Below are 19,139 nucleotides of genomic sequence, written 5' to 3' on the forward strand. Positions count from 1 at the left end.
TTTTTAAAAAACCTTACGTTGTTGATTATAAGTAGTTTGCTCAAAAATGGGTGGATTTTCAAATCCATATAAGGCTAATTTGTATTAGCCAATCATGGTAGGCAACCTGGGTTTTCTTTTTAGCTGCAGTTCCAGGTAGCACGCACGTACCCACGTATATACGCACGTACCCACGCATACGCTCTTGAATATGGATCACCCGCATGTGCGCAATAGCTCCTAGACCAAATAGACAAAATCACAATGTCTGCTGTTATGTGACGTACACGTACACATGAGAAGCAGCGTATCTAATGTAAGTCATGTACCTCATATATCTCAATACTACTAGTGTGCAAGCAAGACCTGTATTTTTATCCTTATATATAACGCACATGCATTGCATTACACTTGCAATGTTCATGCGCTCAGGAGTGCGCAAAGCAAAAATGAATATGCAAATTTGTAGCACAATGATTGGCCATTATGGAACGGTCTAGACCACTGGTTTTAAAACCTGTCCTTAAGCCTCCCTAACAGGCCAGATTTTCGGGATTATCTTGGGTAAGAGCAGGTTAATAACCAGTTTGCAGGAATATGTGACTGCAAACAAGAACAAATACTATATATTTTTATGAATAAAGAAGCTTCGTTTTCAACTGTAAGTAAGTTCAATCGGCTGCTTTTTAATCATTCTTAAAAATATGTTTTTTGTTATTTTGTTTATACAAACTTATGTCATCCTTTAACCCTGGATTGGCTCCTCCAAATAAGGCAAATGGTGGTTGGTTTGGCTGCTGAAAAACGAATGCAGCAAACAAGATGTTAATGTGTTTAAAAATATTTATATGCTATATATTATTCTATAGCAAGAAAACAATAATGTCTTGTAATTACTAGGTGCTTAGGGTCACTTTAAACATGTTACAAATATTTGTTTCACAACAAAATGACAGTGACAGTTTTTAAATGTGCAATTTATATTTTATTAAAAATAACCTTCCACTGTTGAACTGTGTTAAGCGCAATATGAAAACCAGTCAGTTACGTAAACTGCCAGATAGTGTTATCTTTTTTCAACAGCCATTTAACAGCCAAACGGGAAAGTCTAATCATAATGAATCTGTCATGATTCAGATAGGGCATGTCATTTTAAACAACTTTACAATTTACTTTTATCATCAAATTTGCTTTGTTCTCTTGGTACTCTTTGTTGAAAGCTAAACCTAGGTAGGGTCATAGGCTGATTTATAAACCATTGAAGGTTGCCTCTTATCTCAGTGTATTTTATTAACTTTTTACAGCTATACAGTGCTAGTTCATGTGTGCCATATAGATAATATTGTGCTCACTCATGTGGAGTTATTTATCAGCACCGATCGGCTAAAATGCCAGTCTGTCTAAAGAACTGAGATAAGGGGGCAGGCTGCTGAGGCTTAGATACAAGGTAATTACAGAGGTAAAAAGTATATTAATATAACTGTGTTGGTTATGCAAAACTGGGGAATGGGTAATTATTAAGGGAATATCTATCTTTTTAAACAATACAAATTCTGGAGTAGACTGTCCCTTTAACACATCCAATATACTGTAAATACACTATTTGTGTTTATAAGAATCGTCTAACATTTTCTACCCAATTTGTACCCAATTATCTTTTTTACCTTCTGGTTCGTAATAAATTGTTTACAAATAGTCCCTTTACCTTCATTTTGGCATGTGGTATCTCCACCTATACTGATATTTTCAAACCTTAAAGGGACATTAAACACGAAATAATTGCTAGAAAAATAAGGCATTCAAAGAAAGGATCAGTCTGAGAATAATAATGTGTAGATGTATTTTTCAAAGTTTCATTAGCTGTTTAAATATTGAAAGAACAAGTGTAAAGTTAAACGCCTAGATTTAGAGTTCTGCGTTAGCCGTCAAAAGCAGCGTTAAGGGGTCCTAACGCTGCTTTTGGCCGCCCGCTGGTATTTAGATTCAGGCAGGAAAGGGTCTAACGCTCACTTTCAAGCCGCGACTTTTCCATACCGCAGATCCCCTTACGCCAATTGCGTATCCTATCTTTTCAATGGGATCTTCCTAACGCTGGTATTTAGAGTCTTGGCTGAAGTGAGCAGTAGAGCCTCTACCGACAAGACTCCAAACGCCCATGGAAAGGCTGTAGTTAAGAGTGCTCTAAAGTACACTAACACCCATAAACTACCTATGTACCCCTAAACCGAGGTCCCCCCACATCGCCGACACTATAATAAATATTTTTAACCTCTAATCTGCCGACCGCACATCGCCGCCACCTACATTATACCTATGAACCCCTAATCTGCTGCCCCTAACATCGCTGACACCTACATAATATTTATTAACCCCTAATCTGCCCCCCCAATGTCGCCACCACCTAACTTCAAGTATTAACCCCTAATCTGCCGACCGGACCTCGCTGCTACTATAATAAATGTATTAACCCCTAAAGCTAAGTCTAACCCTAACCCTAACACCCCCCTAAGTTAAATATAATTTTAATCTAACTAAATAAATTAACTCTTATTAACTAAAGTCTTCCTATTTAAAACTAAATACTTACCTGTAAAATAAACCATAATATAGCTACAATATAACGAATAATTATATTGTAGCTATTTTAGGATTTATATTTATTTTACAGGCAACTTTGTATTTATTTTAACTAGGTACAATAGCTATTAACTATTTAATAGCTACCTAGTTAAAATAATTACAAAATTACCTGTAAAATAAATCCTAACCTAAGTTACAATTAAACCTAACACTACACTATCATTAAATTAATTAAATAAATTAACTACCAATAACAACAATTAAATACAATTAAATAAACTAAACTAAATTACAAAAAAAAAACAACACAAAATTACAGAAAATAAAAAAAGATTACAAGAATTTTAAACTAATTACACCTAATCTAAGCCCCCTAATAAAATTTAAAAAAAAACAAAATAATAAAAGTCCCTACCCTATTCTACATTACAAAGTAATCAGCTCTTTTACCAGTCCTTAAAAGGACTTTTTGCGGGGCATGCCCCAAAATAATCAGCTCTTTTGCCTGTAAAAAAAAATACAACCCCCCCCCAACATTAAAACCCACCACCCACATACCCCTACTCTAACTCACCCAAACCCCCCTTAAATAAACCTAACACTACCCCCCTGAAGATCTCCCTACATTAAGTCGTCTTCACCCAGCCGGGCCGAAGTCTTCATCCGATGGGGCAGAAGAGGACATCCAGACCGGCAGAAGTCTTCATGCTATCCGGGCAGAAGAGGACATCCGGACCGGCAGACATCTTCATCCAAGCGGCATCTTCTATCTTTATCCATCCGACGAGGAGCTGCTCCATCTTCAAGACCTCCGGCGCAGAACATCCTTCTTTACCGACGACTACCCGACGAATGAAGGTTCCTTTAAATTACGTCATCCAAGATGGCGTCCCTTGAATTCTGATTGGCTGATAGGATTCTATCAGCCAATCAGAATTAAGGTAGGAAAAATCCGATTGGTTGATTTAATCAGCCAATCGGATTGAAGTTCAATCCGATTGGCTGATTGGATGAGCCAATAGAATGCAAGGTCAATTATATTGGCTCATCCAATCAGCCAATCGGATTGAACTTGAATCTGATTGGCTGATTGAATCAGCCAATCAGATTTTTCCTACCTTAATTCCGATTGGCTGATAGAATCCTATCAGCCAATCGGAATTCGAGGGACGCCATCTTGGATGACGTCACTTAAAGGAACCTTCATTCGCCGGGTAGTCGTCGGTGAAGAAGGATGTTCCGCACCGGAGGTCTTGAAGATGGAGCCGCTCCTCGTCGGATGGATGAAGATAGAAGATGCCGCTTGGATGAAGATGTCTGCCAGTCCAGATGTCCTCTTCTGCCCGGATAGCATGAAGACTTCTGCTGGTCTGGATGTCCTCTTCTGGCCCATCGGATGAAGACTTCCGCCCGGCTGGGTGAAGACGACTCAAGGTAAGGAGATCTTCAGGGGGGTAGTGTTAGGTTTATTTAAGGGGGGTTTGGGTGGGTTAGCGTAGGGGTATGTGGGTGGTGGGTTTTAATGTTGGGGTGGGGTTGTATTTTTTTTTACAGGCAAAAGAGCTGATTACTTTGGGGCATGCCCCGCAAAAAGCCCTTTTAAGGGCTGGTAAAAGAGCTGATTACTTTGTAATGTAGAATAGGGTAGGGACTTTTATTATTTTGGGTTTTTTTTAATTTTATTAGGGGGCTTAGATTAGGTGTAATTAGTTTAAAATTCTTGTAATCTTTTTTTATTTTCTGTAATTTAGTGTTTGTTTCTTTTGTAATTTAGTTTAGTTTATTTAATTGTATTTAATTGTTGTTATTGGTAGTTAATTTATTTAATTAATTTAATGATAGTGTAGTGTTAGGTTTAATTGTAACTTAGGTTAGGATTTATTTTACAGGTAATTTTGTAATTATTTTAACTAGGTAGCTATTAAATAGTTAATAACTATTTAATAGCTATTGTATCTAGTTAAAATAAATACAAAGTTGCCTGTAAAATAAATATAAATCCTAAAATAGCTACAATTTAATTATTCGTTATATTGTAACTATATTAGGGTTTATTTTACTGGTAAGTATTTAGTTTTAAATAGGAAGACTTTAGTTAATAAGAGTTAATTTATTTTGTTAGATTAAAATTATATTTAACTTAGGGGGGTGTTAGGGTTAGGGTTAGACTTAGCTTTAGGGGTTAATACATTTATTATAGTAGCAGCGAGGTCTGGTCGGCAGATTAGGGGTTAATACTTGAAGTTAGGTGGCGGCGACGTTGGGGGGGCAGATTAGGGGTTAATACTATTTATTCTAGTGTTTGCGAGGCGGGAGTGCGGCAGTTTAGGGGTTAATACATTTATTATAGTGGCGGCGAGGTCCGGTCGGCAGATTAGAAGTTAATAAGCGTAGGTAAGGTAGCGGCGACGTTGGGGGGCAGATTAGAGGTTAATAAATATAATATAAGGGTCGGCGGTGTTAGGGGCAGCAGATTAGGGGTTCTTATGGATAATGTAGGTGGCGGCGGTGTCCGGAGCGGCAGATTAGGGGTTAATAGTATAATGCAGGTGTCAGCGATAGCGGGGGCGGCAGATTAGGGGTTAATAAATGTAAGGTTAGGGGTATTTAGACTCGGGTTTCATGTTAGGGTGTTAGGTGCAGACTTAGAGAATGTTTCCCCATAGGAAACAATGGGGCTGCGTTGGGAGCTTAACGCTGCTTTTTTGCAGGTGTTAGGTTTTTTTTCAGCCCAAACTGCCCCATTGTTTCCTATGGGGGAATCATGCACGAGCACGTTTTGCCAGCTTACCGCTACCGTAAGCAAAGCTGATATTGAGGGTTGAAGTGGCGGTAAATTCGGCTCAACGCACCCTTTTTGGAGCCTAACGCAGCCCTTCGGACAACTCTCAATACCAGCGTTGTTTGGAAGCAGCGATAGGAAAAAAAGCTGCGTTAGCTACGTGGGTCTTTACCGACAAAACTCTAAATCTAGGCCTTAGTGTCTATAAAACAATGGGAGCTGCCATGTTGTAACTTAGGTTATCTTCTCTGCTGTGGCCAATTAGGGACAGTTATAAATAGGTCACTAGAGTGTGCAGCCAATGGCTGGGTGGAGTATAACAGTGTTCTGCACTTTAATTTCTATCAGCAACTTAAAAGCTCCCAATTTCAGAATGGAATTACAGGAAAAGAGGACAAAACAGATAATGAAAGTATATTACAAAGTTTTTTTTATTTATACAGTTTGTCATTTTATATTAACATCTCAAAGTGTTTAATGTCCCTTTAAGTAGTGGCTATAGAGAAGCTACATAAACATAGCCAGCAGAATAAATTACACTCCCAGAGAGGGGTTGGACAGATAAGTAAAAAAATACATTTTCATTTTCAATTGTTTTCTCTAAGCAATGGGCTTTGGTATACAGACAGAGATAAAATAAGGAAGCATATGTGTGTGTATAGTAAGTTATAAATAAGATTGCATTTCCCTACAACCTCAGTAATTTTTAATGGGTTGGGGTGTCAAAGAGAAAAAACAGCTATTTCATAAACAAAAATGAGCCTAAAGAGCAATGTCTCATTCATTTTATACTCAGTAACAATAAGTAACTAGTTATATTCATGAACCATAAAATAATATAATCAATATAGAAAAACAGCAAATGCATGTGTCATGAATCATTTTTTTATATATCCTTTGGGTCCATGGTACAATAATGTTACTAGTTGTAAAATAAAAATATAATATACTAAACAAGATAGATAAAACAGTTATTTGTAGCTGCATAGTGACACATCTCCAGCTTCATCAGGATATCTAATGAATTTGAATGTGGGGTCCTACATTCCGAATGTATTCTGAAAGAAATGTTTAAATGGTAAAAATGTTTTGAGATGACACTGATGGCTGTGTGACTGCAGGAAAATAAAATATGTAGTGAATATTGTAGCAGGTTTCTCTGATGTGAATATTTTAAAATGTCTCTTCCCATACACAAGAATAATATCTGATATGAGGGAAAAGGGAGAGGATAATATTATTTCATAAGTAAGCTATTGATTTTCTTAACTTAAGAAGGATTGATTTTTTAAATCTAAAATAGTATTATTAATTAACAGGAAATAAAGCCTAAGCATTTTTCTTTCATGATTCAGAGTGAACATAAAATTTTAAACAGTGTTCCAATTTACTTCTATTAGCAAATTTGCTTCCTTCTCTTGGTACCTTTTGTTGAAGGAGCAGCAATGCAATACCTGGAAATAGCCCAAAACCTCAACTGCACCAATGATAAGAGGCATATACTGTATGTGCAGCCACCAATCAGCACCTAGCTCCTAGTAGTGCTGTTTCTCACTTTCCCTAGGAATGCTCTTCAACAAAGGATACCAAAACAATTAAGCAAAATAGATAAACAAAGTAGAGTTTAAAGTTGTTTAAAATTGCATTCTCTGTGTTAATCATGAATCTTTAATTTAGACTTCACTATCTCTTAAATTTGAATTATATAGGGTTACTGTACATTATTCAGTGCCTTATCCAGATAACATTTTTGCACAAGTTAAAATAAAGGGACAGTCTAGTCAAAATTAATCTTTCATGATTCAGATAGGGCATGCTATTTAAACCATGTTCCAATTTACTTTATCATCACATTTGCTTTGTTTCCCCTTTGCATTGTTAGTTAAAAGATAGGCTCATATGCTAATTCCTAAGCCCCTGAAGGCCGCCTCTTATTTCAATGCATTTGACAGTTTTTCCCAGCCAGACAGTGCTAGTTCATGTGTGTCATATAGATAACATTGTGCTCACTCCCGTGGAGTTACTTATGCGAGGGCAATGATTGGCTAAAATGCAAATCTGTCAAAAGAACTGAAATAAGGGGTTAGTTTGCAGAGGCTTAGATACAAGGTAATCACAGAAGTGAAAAGTGTATTAAAATATCTGTGTTGTCTATGTTAAACTGAGGAATGGGTAATAACATAATTTATGCTTACCTGATAAATTTATTTCTCTTGTAGTGTATCCAGTCCACGGATCATCCATTACTTATGGGATATTAACTCCTCCCCAACAGGAAGTGCAAGAGGATTCACCCAGCAGAGCTTATATATAGCTTCTCCCCTAACTGCCATTACCAGTCATTCGACCGAAAACATGCAGAGAAAGGAAAACCATAGGGTGCAGTGGTGACTGTAGTTTAATGGAAAAATTACCTGCCTTAAAGTGACAGGGCGGGCCGTGGACTGGATACACTACAAGAGAAATAAATTTATCAGGTAAGCATAAATTATGTTTTCTCTTGTTAAGTGTATCCAGTCCACGGATCATCCATTACTTATGGGATACCAATACCAAAGCTAAAGTACACGGATGACGGGAGGGACAGGCAGGCTCTTTATACGGAAGGAACCACTGCCTGAAGAACCTTTCTCCCAAAAACAGCCTCCGAAGAAGCAAAAGTGTCAAATTTGTAAAATTTGGAAAAAATATGAAGAGAAGACCAAGTTGCAGTCTTGCAAATCTGTTCAACAGAAGCCTCATTCTTAAAGGCCCAAGTGGAAGCCACAGCTCTAGTAGAATGTGCTGTAATTCTTTCAGGAGGCTGCTGTCCAGCAGTCTCATAGGCTAACCGTATTATGCTACGAAGCCAAAAGGAGAGAGAGGTAGCCGAAGCTTTTTGACCTCTCCTCTGACCAGAATAAACGACAAACAGGGAAGACGTTTGTCGAAAATCCTTAGTTGCCTGTAGATAAAATTTCAGGGCACGGACTACATCTAGATTGTGTAGCAGACGTTCCTTTTTCGAAGAAGGATTAGGACACAAAGATGGAACCACAATCTCTTGATTGATATTCCTGTTAGTGACCACCTTAGGTAGGAACCCAGGTTTAGTACGCAGAACTACCTTGTCTGAATGAAAAATCAGATAAGGAGAATCACAATGTAAGGCAGATAACTCAGAGACTCTTCGAGCCGAGGAAATCGCCATTAAAAACAGAACTTTCCAAGATAACAACTTGATATCAATGGAATGAAGGGGTTCAAACGGAACCCCCTGTAAAACATTAAGAACTAAGTTCAAACTCCATGGTGGAGCAACAGTTTTAAACACAGGCTTGATCCTAGATAAAGCCTGACAAAAAGCTTGAACGTCCGGAACTTCTGACAGACGTTTGTGTAAAAGAATGGACAGAGCTGAAATCTGTGCCTTTAAGGAACTAGCGGATAAACCCTTTTCTAAACCTTCTTGTAGAAAAGACAATATCCTCGGAATCCTAACCTTACTCCATGAGTAACTCTTGGATTCGCACCAATATAAGTATTTGCGCCATATCTTATGGTAAATCTTTCTGGTAACAGGCTTCCTAGCCTGTATTAAGGTATCAATAACTGACTCAGAAAAACCACGTTTTGATAAAATCAAGCGTTCAATTTCCAAGCAGTCAGCTTCAGAGAAATTAGATTTTGATGTTTGAAGGGACCCTGGATCAGAAGGTCCTGTTTCAGAGGTAGCGACCAAGGTGGACAGGATGACATGTCCACTAGATCTGCATACCAAGTCCTGCGTGGCCATGCAGGCGCTATTAGAACCACTGATGCTCTCTCCTGTTTGATTCTGGCAATCAATCGAGGAAGCATCGGGAAGGGTGGAAACACATAAGCCATCCCGAAGGTCCAAGGTGCTGTCAAAGCATCTATCAGAACCGCTCCCGGATCCCTGGATCTGGACCCGTAACGAGGAAGCTTGGCGTTCTGTCGAGACGCCATGAGATCTATCTCTGGTTTGCCCCAACGTCGAAGTATTTGGGCAAAGACCTCCGGATGAAGTTCCCACTCCCCCGGATGAAAAGTCTGACGACTTAAGAAATCCGCCTCCCAGTTCTCCACTCCCGGGATGTGGATTGCTGACAGGTGGCAAGAGTGAGACTCTGCCCAGCGAATTATCTTTGATACTTCCATCATTGCTAGGGAGCTTCTTGTCCCTCCCTGATGGTTGATGTAAGCTACAGTCGTGATGTTGTCCGACTGAAACCTGATGAACCCCCGAGTTGTTAACTGGGGCCAAGCCAGAAGGGCATTGAGAACTGCTCTAAATTCCAGAATGTTTATTGGTAGGAGACTCTCCTCCTGATTCCATTGTCCCTGAGCCTTCAGAGAATTCCAGACAGCGCCCCAACCTAGTAGGCTGGCGTCTGTTGTTACAATTGTCCAGTCCGGCCTGCTGAATGGCATCCCCCTGGACAGATGTGGCCGAGAAAGCCACCATAGAAGAGAATTTCTGGTCTCTTGATCCAGATTCAGAGTAGGGGACAAGTCTGAGTAATCCCCATTCCACTGACTTAGCATGCACAATTGCAGCGGTCTGAGATGTAGGCGTGCAAAGGGTACTATGTCCATTACTGCTACCATTAAGCCGATCACCTCCATGCATTGAGCTACTGACGGGTGTTGAATGGAATGAAGGACACGGCATGCATTTTGAAGCTTTGTTAACCTGTCTTCTGTCAGGTAAATCTTCATTTCTACAGAATCTATAAGAGTCCCCAAGAAGGGAACTCTTGTGAGTGGAAAGAGAGAACTCTTCTTTTCGTTCACCTTCCATCCATGCGACCTTAGAAATGCCAGTACTAACTCTGTATGAGACTTGGCAGTTTGAAAGCTTGAAGCTTGTATCAGAATGTCGTCTAGGTACGGAGCTACCGCAATTCCTCGCGGTCTTAGTACCGCCAGAAGAGCACCCAGAACCTTTGTGAAGATTCTCGGAGCCGTAGCCAATCCGAATGGAAGAGCTACAAACTGGTAATGCCTGTCTAGAAAGGCAAACCTTAGATACCGGTAATGATCTTTGTGAATCGGTATGTGAAGGTAAGCATCCTTTAAATCCACTGTGGTCATGTACTGACCCTTTTGGATCATGGGTAAAATTGTCCGAATAGTCTCCATTTTGAACGATGGAACTCTTAGGAATTTGTTTAGGATCTTTAAATCCAGGATTGGCCTGAAAGTTCCCTCTTTTTTGGGAACCACAAACAGATTTGAGTAAAACCCTTGTCCCTGTTCCGACCGTGGAACTGGATGGATTACTCCCATTAATAAAAGCTCTTGTACGCAGCGTAGAAACGCCTCTTTCTTTATTTGGTTTGTTGACAACCTTGACAGATGAAATCTCTCTCTTGGGGGAGAGTATTTGAAGTCCAGAAGGTATCCCTGAGATATTATCTCTAGCGCCCAGGGATCCTGGACATCTCTTGCCCAAGCCTGGGCGAAGAGAGAAAGTCTGCCCCCCACTAGATCCGTTCCCGGATCGGGGGCCCTCAATTCATGCTGTTTTAGGGGCACCAGCAGGTTTCCTGGCCTGCTTGCCCTTGTTCCAGGACTGGTTAGGTCTCCAGCCTTGTCTGTAGCGAGCAACAGATCCTTCTTGTTTTGGAGCAGAGGAAGTTGATGCTGCTCCTGCTTTGAAATTCCGAAAGGAACGAAAATTAGATTGTCTAGCCTTAGGTTTGGCTCTGTCTTGAGGCAGGGCATGGCCTTTACCTCCTGTAATGTCAGCGATAATTTCTTTCAATCCGGGCCCGAATAAGGTCTGCCCTTTGAAAGGTATATTAAGAAATTTAGACTTAGAAGTAACGTCAGCTGACCAGGATTTTAGCCACAGTGCTCTGCGCGCCTGAATGGCGAATCCGGAATTCTTAGCCGTAAGCTTAGTTAAATGTACTACGGCATCTGAAATAAATGAGTTAGCTAACTTAAGAGCTTTAAGCCTGTGTGTAATCTCATCTAATGGAGCTGATTCAAGTGTCCCTTCCAGAGACTCAAACCAAAATGCTGCTGCAGCCGTGACAGGCGCAATGCATGCAAGGGGTTGCAATATAAAACCTTGTTGAACAAACATTTTCTTAAGGTAACCCTCTAACTTTTTATCCATTGGATCTGAAAAGGCACAGCTATCCTCCACCGGGATAGTGGTACGCTTAGCTAAAGTAGAAACTGCTCCCTCCACCTTAGGGATCGTTTGCCATAAGTCCCGTGTGGTGGTGTTTATTGGAAACATCTTTCTAAATATCGGAGGGGGTGAGAACGGCACACCGGGTCTATCCCACTCCTTAGTAACAATTTCAGTAAGTCTCTTAGGTATAGGAAAAACGTCAGTACTCGACGGTACCGCAAAATATTTATCCAACCTACACATTTTTTCTGGTATTGCAACTGTGTTACAATCATTCAGAGCCGCTAACACCTCCCCTAGTAATACACGGAGGTTTTCCAGCTTAAATTTAAAATTTGAAATATCTGAATCCAATCTGTTTGGATCAGAACCGTCAGCCGCAGAATGAAGCTCTCCGTCCTCATGTTCTGCAAGTTGTGACGCAGTATCTGACATGGCCCTAACATTATCAGCGCACTCTGTTCTCACCCCAGAGTGATCACGCTTACCTCTTAGTTCTGGTAATTTAGCCAAAACTTCAGTCATAACAGTAGCCATATCCTGTAATGTGATTTGTAATGGCCGCCCAGATGTACTCGGCGCCACAATATCACGCACCCCCCGAGCGGGAGATGCAGGTACTGACACGTGAGGCGAGTTAGTCGGCATAACTCTCCCCTCGTTGTTTGGTGAAATGTGTTCAATTTGTACAGATTGACTTTTATTTAAAGTAGCATCAATACAGTTAGTACATAAATTTCTATTGGGCTCCACTTTGGCATTAGCACATATAGCACAGATGTCTTCCTCTGAATCAGACATGTTTAACACACTAGCAAATAAACTAGCAACTTGGAAATACTTTTCAAGTAATTTACTATAATATGAAAACGTACTGTGCCTATAAGAAGCACAGAAAGAGTTATGACAGTTGAAAGTTAATAAACTGAAAGGTTATAGCATCAAATCTTTGTAAAAAACACAATTTTAGCAAAGGCTTGTTCCCATTAGCGAAGGATAACTAACCCTGATAGCAGAAAAAAAAGTTACAGAAATAAACGTTTTTTATCACAGTCAACTACAATCTCACAGCTCTGCTGTGAATGATTACCTCCTTCAAAACAAGTTTTGAAGACCCCTGAGTTCTGTAGAGATGAACCGGATCATGCAGGAAATACAATGAGCTTCTGACTGAATTTTTTGACCTCCCCCTCACACACAACAGTGAGAGAGATCAGTAAACTGTCATAAATTAAACAACTGTCAAGTGGAAAAAATAATGCCCAAAACATTTTATTCACCCAGTACCTCAGAAAATGAAACGATTTTACATGCCAGCAAAAAACGTTTAACATAAATTAAGTGTTATTAAAGAGCCTGTTGCCAGTCCCTGCAAATTAGGCTAAAGTCTTATGCACACAGTATAATTCCAGTGAAGTGCCATTCCCCAGAATACTGAAGTGTAAAATATACATACATGACAGCCTGATACCAGTTGCTGCTACTGCATTTAAGGCTGAGTTTACATTATATCGGTATGGCAGAATTTTCTCATCAATTCCATTGTCAGAAAATAATAAGCTGCTACATACCTCTTTGCAGATTAATCTGCCCGCTGTCCCCTGATCTGAAGTTTACCTCTCCTCAGATGGCCGAGAATCAGCAATATGATCTTAACTACGCCGGCTAAAATCATAGTAAAAACTCAGGTAGATTCTTCTTCAAATTCTACCAGAGAAGGAATAACACACTCCGGTGCTATTATAAAATAACAAACTTTTGATTGAAGGTATAAAACTAAATATAATCACCATAGTCCTCTCACACATCCTATCTAGTCGTTGGGTGCAAGAGAATGACTGGTAATGGCAGTTAGGGGAGGAGCTATATAGCAGCTCTGCTGGGTGAATCCTCTTGCACTTCCTGTTGGGGAGGAGTTAATATCCCATAAGTAATGGATGATCCGTGGACTGGATACACTTAACAAGAGAAAAAGGGAATATCTATCTTTGTAAGCAATAAAAGTTCTGGTGTAGACTGTCCCTTTAAATGGACATGAAACCCCATGTCCATTTAAAGGGACACCGGGTCTATCCCACTCCTTAGTAACAATTTCAGTAAGTCTCTTAGGTATAGGAAAAACGTCAGTACTCGACGGTACCGCAAAATATTTATCCAACCTACACATTTTTTCTGGTATTGCAACTGTGTTACAATCATTCAGAGCCGCTAACACCTCCCCTAGTAATACACGGAGGTTTTCCAGCTTAAATTTAAAATTTGAAATATCTGAATCCAATCTGTTTGGATCAGAACCGTCAGCCGCAGAATGAAGCTCTCCGTCCTCATGTTCTGCAAGTTGTGACGCAGTATCTGACATGGCCCTAACATTATCAGCGCACTCTGTTCTCACCCCAGAGTGATCACGCTTACCTCTTAGTTCTGGTAATTTAGCCAAAACTTCAGTCATAACAGTAGCCATATCCTGTAATGTGATTTGTAATGGCCGCCCAGATGTACTCGGCGCCACAATATCACGCACCCCCCGAGCGGGAGATGCAGGTACTGACACGTGAGGCGAGTTAGTCGGCATAACTCTCCCCTCGTTGTTTGGTGAAATGTGTTCAATTTGTACAGATTGACTTTTATTTAAAGTAGCATCAATACAGTTAGTACATAAATTTCTATTGGGCTCCACTTTGGCATTAGCACATATAGCACAGATGTCTTCCTCTGAATCAGACATGTTTAACACACTAGCAAATAAACTAGCAACTTGGAAATACTTTTCAAGTAATTTACTATAATATGAAAACGTACTGTGCCTATAAGAAGCACAGAAAGAGTTATGACAGTTGAAAGTTAATAAACTGAAAGGTTATAGCATCAAATCTTTGTAAAAAACACAATTTTAGCAAAGGCTTGTTCCCATTAGCGAAGGATAACTAACCCTGATAGCAGAAAAAAAAGTTACAGAAATAAACGTTTTTTATCACAGTCAACTACAATCTCACAGCTCTGCTGTGAATGATTACCTCCTTCAAAACAAGTTTTGAAGACCCCTGAGTTCTGTAGAGATGAACCGGATCATGCAGGAAATACAATGAGCTTCTGACTGAATTTTTTGACCTCCCCCTCACACACAACAGTGAGAGAGATCAGTAAACTGTCATAAATTAAATAAAACTGTCAAGTGGAAAAAATAATGCCCAAAACATTTTATTCACCCAGTACCTCAGAAAATGAAACGATTTTACATGCCAGCAAAAAACATTTAACATAAATTAAGTGTTATTAAAGAGCCTGTTGCCAGTCCCTGCAAATTAGGCTAAAGTCTTATGCACACAGTATAATTCCAGTGAAGTGCCATTCCCCAGAATACTGAAGTGTCAAATATACATACATGACAGCCTGATACCAGTTGCTGCTACTGCATTTAAGGCTGAGTTTACATTATATCGGTATGGCAGAATTTTCTCATCAATTCCATTGTCAGAAAATAATAAGCTGCTACATACCTCTTTGCAGATTAATCTGCCCGCTGTCCCCTGATCTGAAGTTTACCTCTCCTCAGATGGCCGAGAATCAGCAATATGATCTTAACTACGCCGGCTAAAATCATAGTAAAAACTCAGGTAGATTCTTCTTCAAATTCTACCAGAGAAGGAATAACACACTCCGGTGCTATTATAAAATAACAAACTTTTGATTGAAGGTATAAAACTAAATATAATCACCATAGTCCTCTCACACATCCTATCTAGTCGTTGGGTGCAAGAGAATGACTGGTAATGGCAGTTAGGGGAGGAGCTATATAGCAGCTCTGCTGGGTGAATCCTCTTGCACTTCCTGTTGGGGAGGAGTTAATATCCCATAAGTAATGGATGATCCGTGGACTGGATACACTTAACAAGAGAAAAAGGGAATATCTATCTTTGTAAGCAATAAAAGTTCTGGTGTAGACTGTCCCTTTAAATGGACATGAAACCCCAACTTTTTTTTTCTTGATTCATATGGAGCAAGCTTGTCCAACCTGCGGCCCAGGGGCAGCATGCTGCCCAAGTTGGCTTTGAAAGCGGCCCAACACAAATTCGTAAACTTTCTTAAAACATTATGAGATTATTTTGCGATTTTTTTTTTTTGTAACTCCATTGCGCGGTTCTCAAGGGTGAACTTTGTAGAATGCATAGAGCTGCAATCTGACATTCAACTTAAAGGGACAGTCTACACTAGAATTGTTATTGTTTTAAAAGATAGATAATCCCTTTATTACCCATTACCTAGTTTTGCATAACCAACAGTTATATAAATACACTTTTTACCTCTGTAAATCTATCTAAGCCTCTGCAAACTGCCCCCTTATTTCAGTTCTTTTGACCGACTTGCATTTTAGCCAATCAGTGCTGACTCCTAGGTAACTCCATGTGCATGAGCACAGTGTTATCTATACGACACACATGAACTAACACACCCTCTAGTGGTAAAAAACTGTCAAAATGCATTCAGGTGAGAGGCGGCCTTCAAGGTCTAAGAAATTAGCATATGAACCGCCTAGGTTTAGCTTTCAACTAAGAATACCAAATAACAAAGCAAAATTGGTGATAAAAGTAAATTGGAAAATTGTTTAAAATTGCATGCCCTATCTGAATCATGAAAGTTTATTTTGAACTAGACTGTCTTTTTTTAAGATAAATTTGATCATGTCTCTTTACTGGACCTATCTTCCCAGAGACAAATATCCCTCGCTTCACAATCACGCCTTTTTCATGTCATCGCTTTTTGGCAGCACCTACATTTGTGAGCAACTATTTTGAAGGATGAAGCACACAAAGGGGTCGATTTATGAAGCAGTGGATTACCGCTGCTACTTAACTCGTAAGACTGCTGCTCCTTAACTCGTAAGACCGCTGCTCCTTAACTCGTCCGCCACCTCTGAGGCGGCGGAGAGCAATCAGCCCGATAGGATATGATCGGGTTGATTGACACACCCTGCTAGCAGCCGATTGGCTGCGAATGTGCTGGGGGCGCCATTGCACAAGCATTTCACTAGAAATACTTGTGCAATGATAAATGCCGACAGCGTATGCTGTCGGCATTTATCGATGTGCAGCGGACATGATCGCTACAGCCCACATATTAGTAAATCGGCCCCGAGGAGTAAACTTAGAACCAAAATATCTAGTGAGCACCTTGAAAACTCACTGAGAATTGCAACTACTTCCATCAAACCATATATTGATGCATTAGTTTCTCAAAAACAATTTTAAATATCCCACTAGTTTTATGTAGCCCTATTACGTTTATAATAAAAAACATTTTTTTTAAAAATGAATGAAGTTTTATTACTTAGATATGCACATTTTCTATATCAGTGATCGCAAACTTGGGACCTGCTCAACGATTTTAAAAGACCCGCCGAACGGGGCGGCGCATAATTAGGATTATTATGCAAGAACTTTTTTTGTTTATCTGTGGTGATCACGAAAATTATGCACAGACCTTTTCTCTAGCTCATCAGCTATCATTAGTGTTAGTGTATTTTATGTGTGGCCCAAGACAATTATTCTTCTTCTAATGTGCCCCAGGGAAGCCAAAAGATTGGACACCCCTGAATAGAGCATACTTTCCAATTTACTTCTTTTTTTTATTTGCTTCATTCTCTTGATATTCTTTGTCGAAGAAGCAGCTATGCACTACTGGAAACAAGCTGAACACATCAGCTGAGCCAATCACAAGAGGTATATACATGCATTCACCAATCAACAGCTAGCTCACATTAGTGCATTGCAGCTCTTGAGCCTACCTAGGTATGTTTTTAACAAAGGATACCAAGTGAATACAGCAAATTAGATAAGAGCAGTAAATTGGTAACTTGTTTAATATTGCAAAATCATTGTTTCTCAACTCTACTCCTCGACAGGCCAGATTTTCATGATATCTTAACTAGAGCACAGGTACTCATATAAAACACAGAAATAGACTGCAGTCTCAAACTGGACTGGGTACATATTCAGTGTCACTGCAAAACTCTCAGCCCTGTGTACTCACCAGCACTCAGAGACAGCTGCACAGCATTCAGTGACTTGGGCAGTTAACCCCAGACAAAACTGTGTGCAATGCTTACAGGGAAAATTACAAAACAAATATATTAACACAACTAGCTTAAAAGCAAAATGGAAGTGTTAGTTACAGCATTTGGCCAAATGGTGATAGGCCCAGGAGCAAGTCAAGATCTTTTCTTCCCTAGTTCCCTAACCACATGCCTTCAATCAAACAGACTAGAGAAATTACAACGGGCCTGTGTCACCCTTGTTTGTATCTCAGACACATAGCAAAACACGAAAATCGAGTGCACTCTCAAACCACACTTGGTACACATTCCATGTCACTGCAAAACTTGCAGCACTGGGTACTCATCAGCACTCACAGAGAGCAGCACAGCAGTTAATGACTCCGACAGACATGGGTACAAAGCCCCTAGAGAACATTATGTGGCTGTAACAGCCTCAACCTTTCTAGAAAGGCTTTTCTTTGATTTGTGTAAGGGATGGGGAAATTGATTAGGTGGAAAGCTTTTATGATTATTTAACCCCTTAAGCCAATATGGTTTAGATCTATATCATGTTGTACGAAGCCCATATTACGGCATAAATAGATCTATGTTGCAGCTCCAGCAGTCTCGGTGGTCAGTGGCTGTTGTTCCTGAGCTGCCGGCATCTGTTTAAATATGGTAATGGAGCATGATCAGTGCTACGTTACCGTATGAGGGCTGATGCCAGATCATTCCAGGCAGTGACACTGTGTGTGTCACCGTCTGTAACAAACATCTGCTGGTGCCGGCAGGAGGTATGGGAAAGAGAGTGAGAGGGGCCTACACTGCAGAATTTTTAAGGGAGAGGAAGGGATGAGGTGCTACACTACAGAAAAGGGGTGGAATGTGGGGTCCTATGTAGCGATCGCTTGGAGGGGGAGGTGGGGGGACCACTACACTACAGAAAAAATAAAAAAATATAGATAAATTATAAAAAATAAATAAAAATATCTATGAATTAGGTACTGGCAGACAGCTGCCAGTCCCAAAGATGGCCACCATTAGTGGGAGGGGAGAGTTAGATTAGATTCATTTTTATTGTCATTGTACAAAGTATAAAAACAAAGACAATGAAATGTAATTGAATATCTAACCCGTCCATAAAAAAATGTACTATAAGCTGGTAAATCTAAAAGTGAACAAGGGCAAAAGTGTGCATTGGTAACGTGCAAAATTATCGTCATACCCATAAGTGCATTGTACTTTCCAAAAGAGAGAAAAATATATACCACAGAGAAATGTGTAAGGTGCATTGTGCAATAATAAAAAAAAGAACAATTATAACCTAGAAGAGGCTAAGTGTATATACATACATTATGAGTATGACTCACAATAAATATATATAAAGTGCATGGATTACAAGGGAAAACTATGTGTATATTTATTAATAAAAATGTGATATGCTATGTATATTAATGTAAATAGTGAATAATAAGGTTTATCAAGGGTGCACTGTGCAATGTCTATATAATGAATATAAAAAGGGACATTAAAATCCTTAATACTAATAATAAGCTGATAATAAGTTGACAATTGTTAATAATAATAGTTGATAATAAGTTGATAAGTAGAGAGCT

Source organism: Bombina bombina, chromosome 7, assembly GCF_027579735.1.
Source record: "Bombina bombina isolate aBomBom1 chromosome 7, aBomBom1.pri, whole genome shotgun sequence".
NCBI classification, from domain to species: domain Eukaryota; kingdom Metazoa; phylum Chordata; class Amphibia; order Anura; family Bombinatoridae; genus Bombina; species Bombina bombina.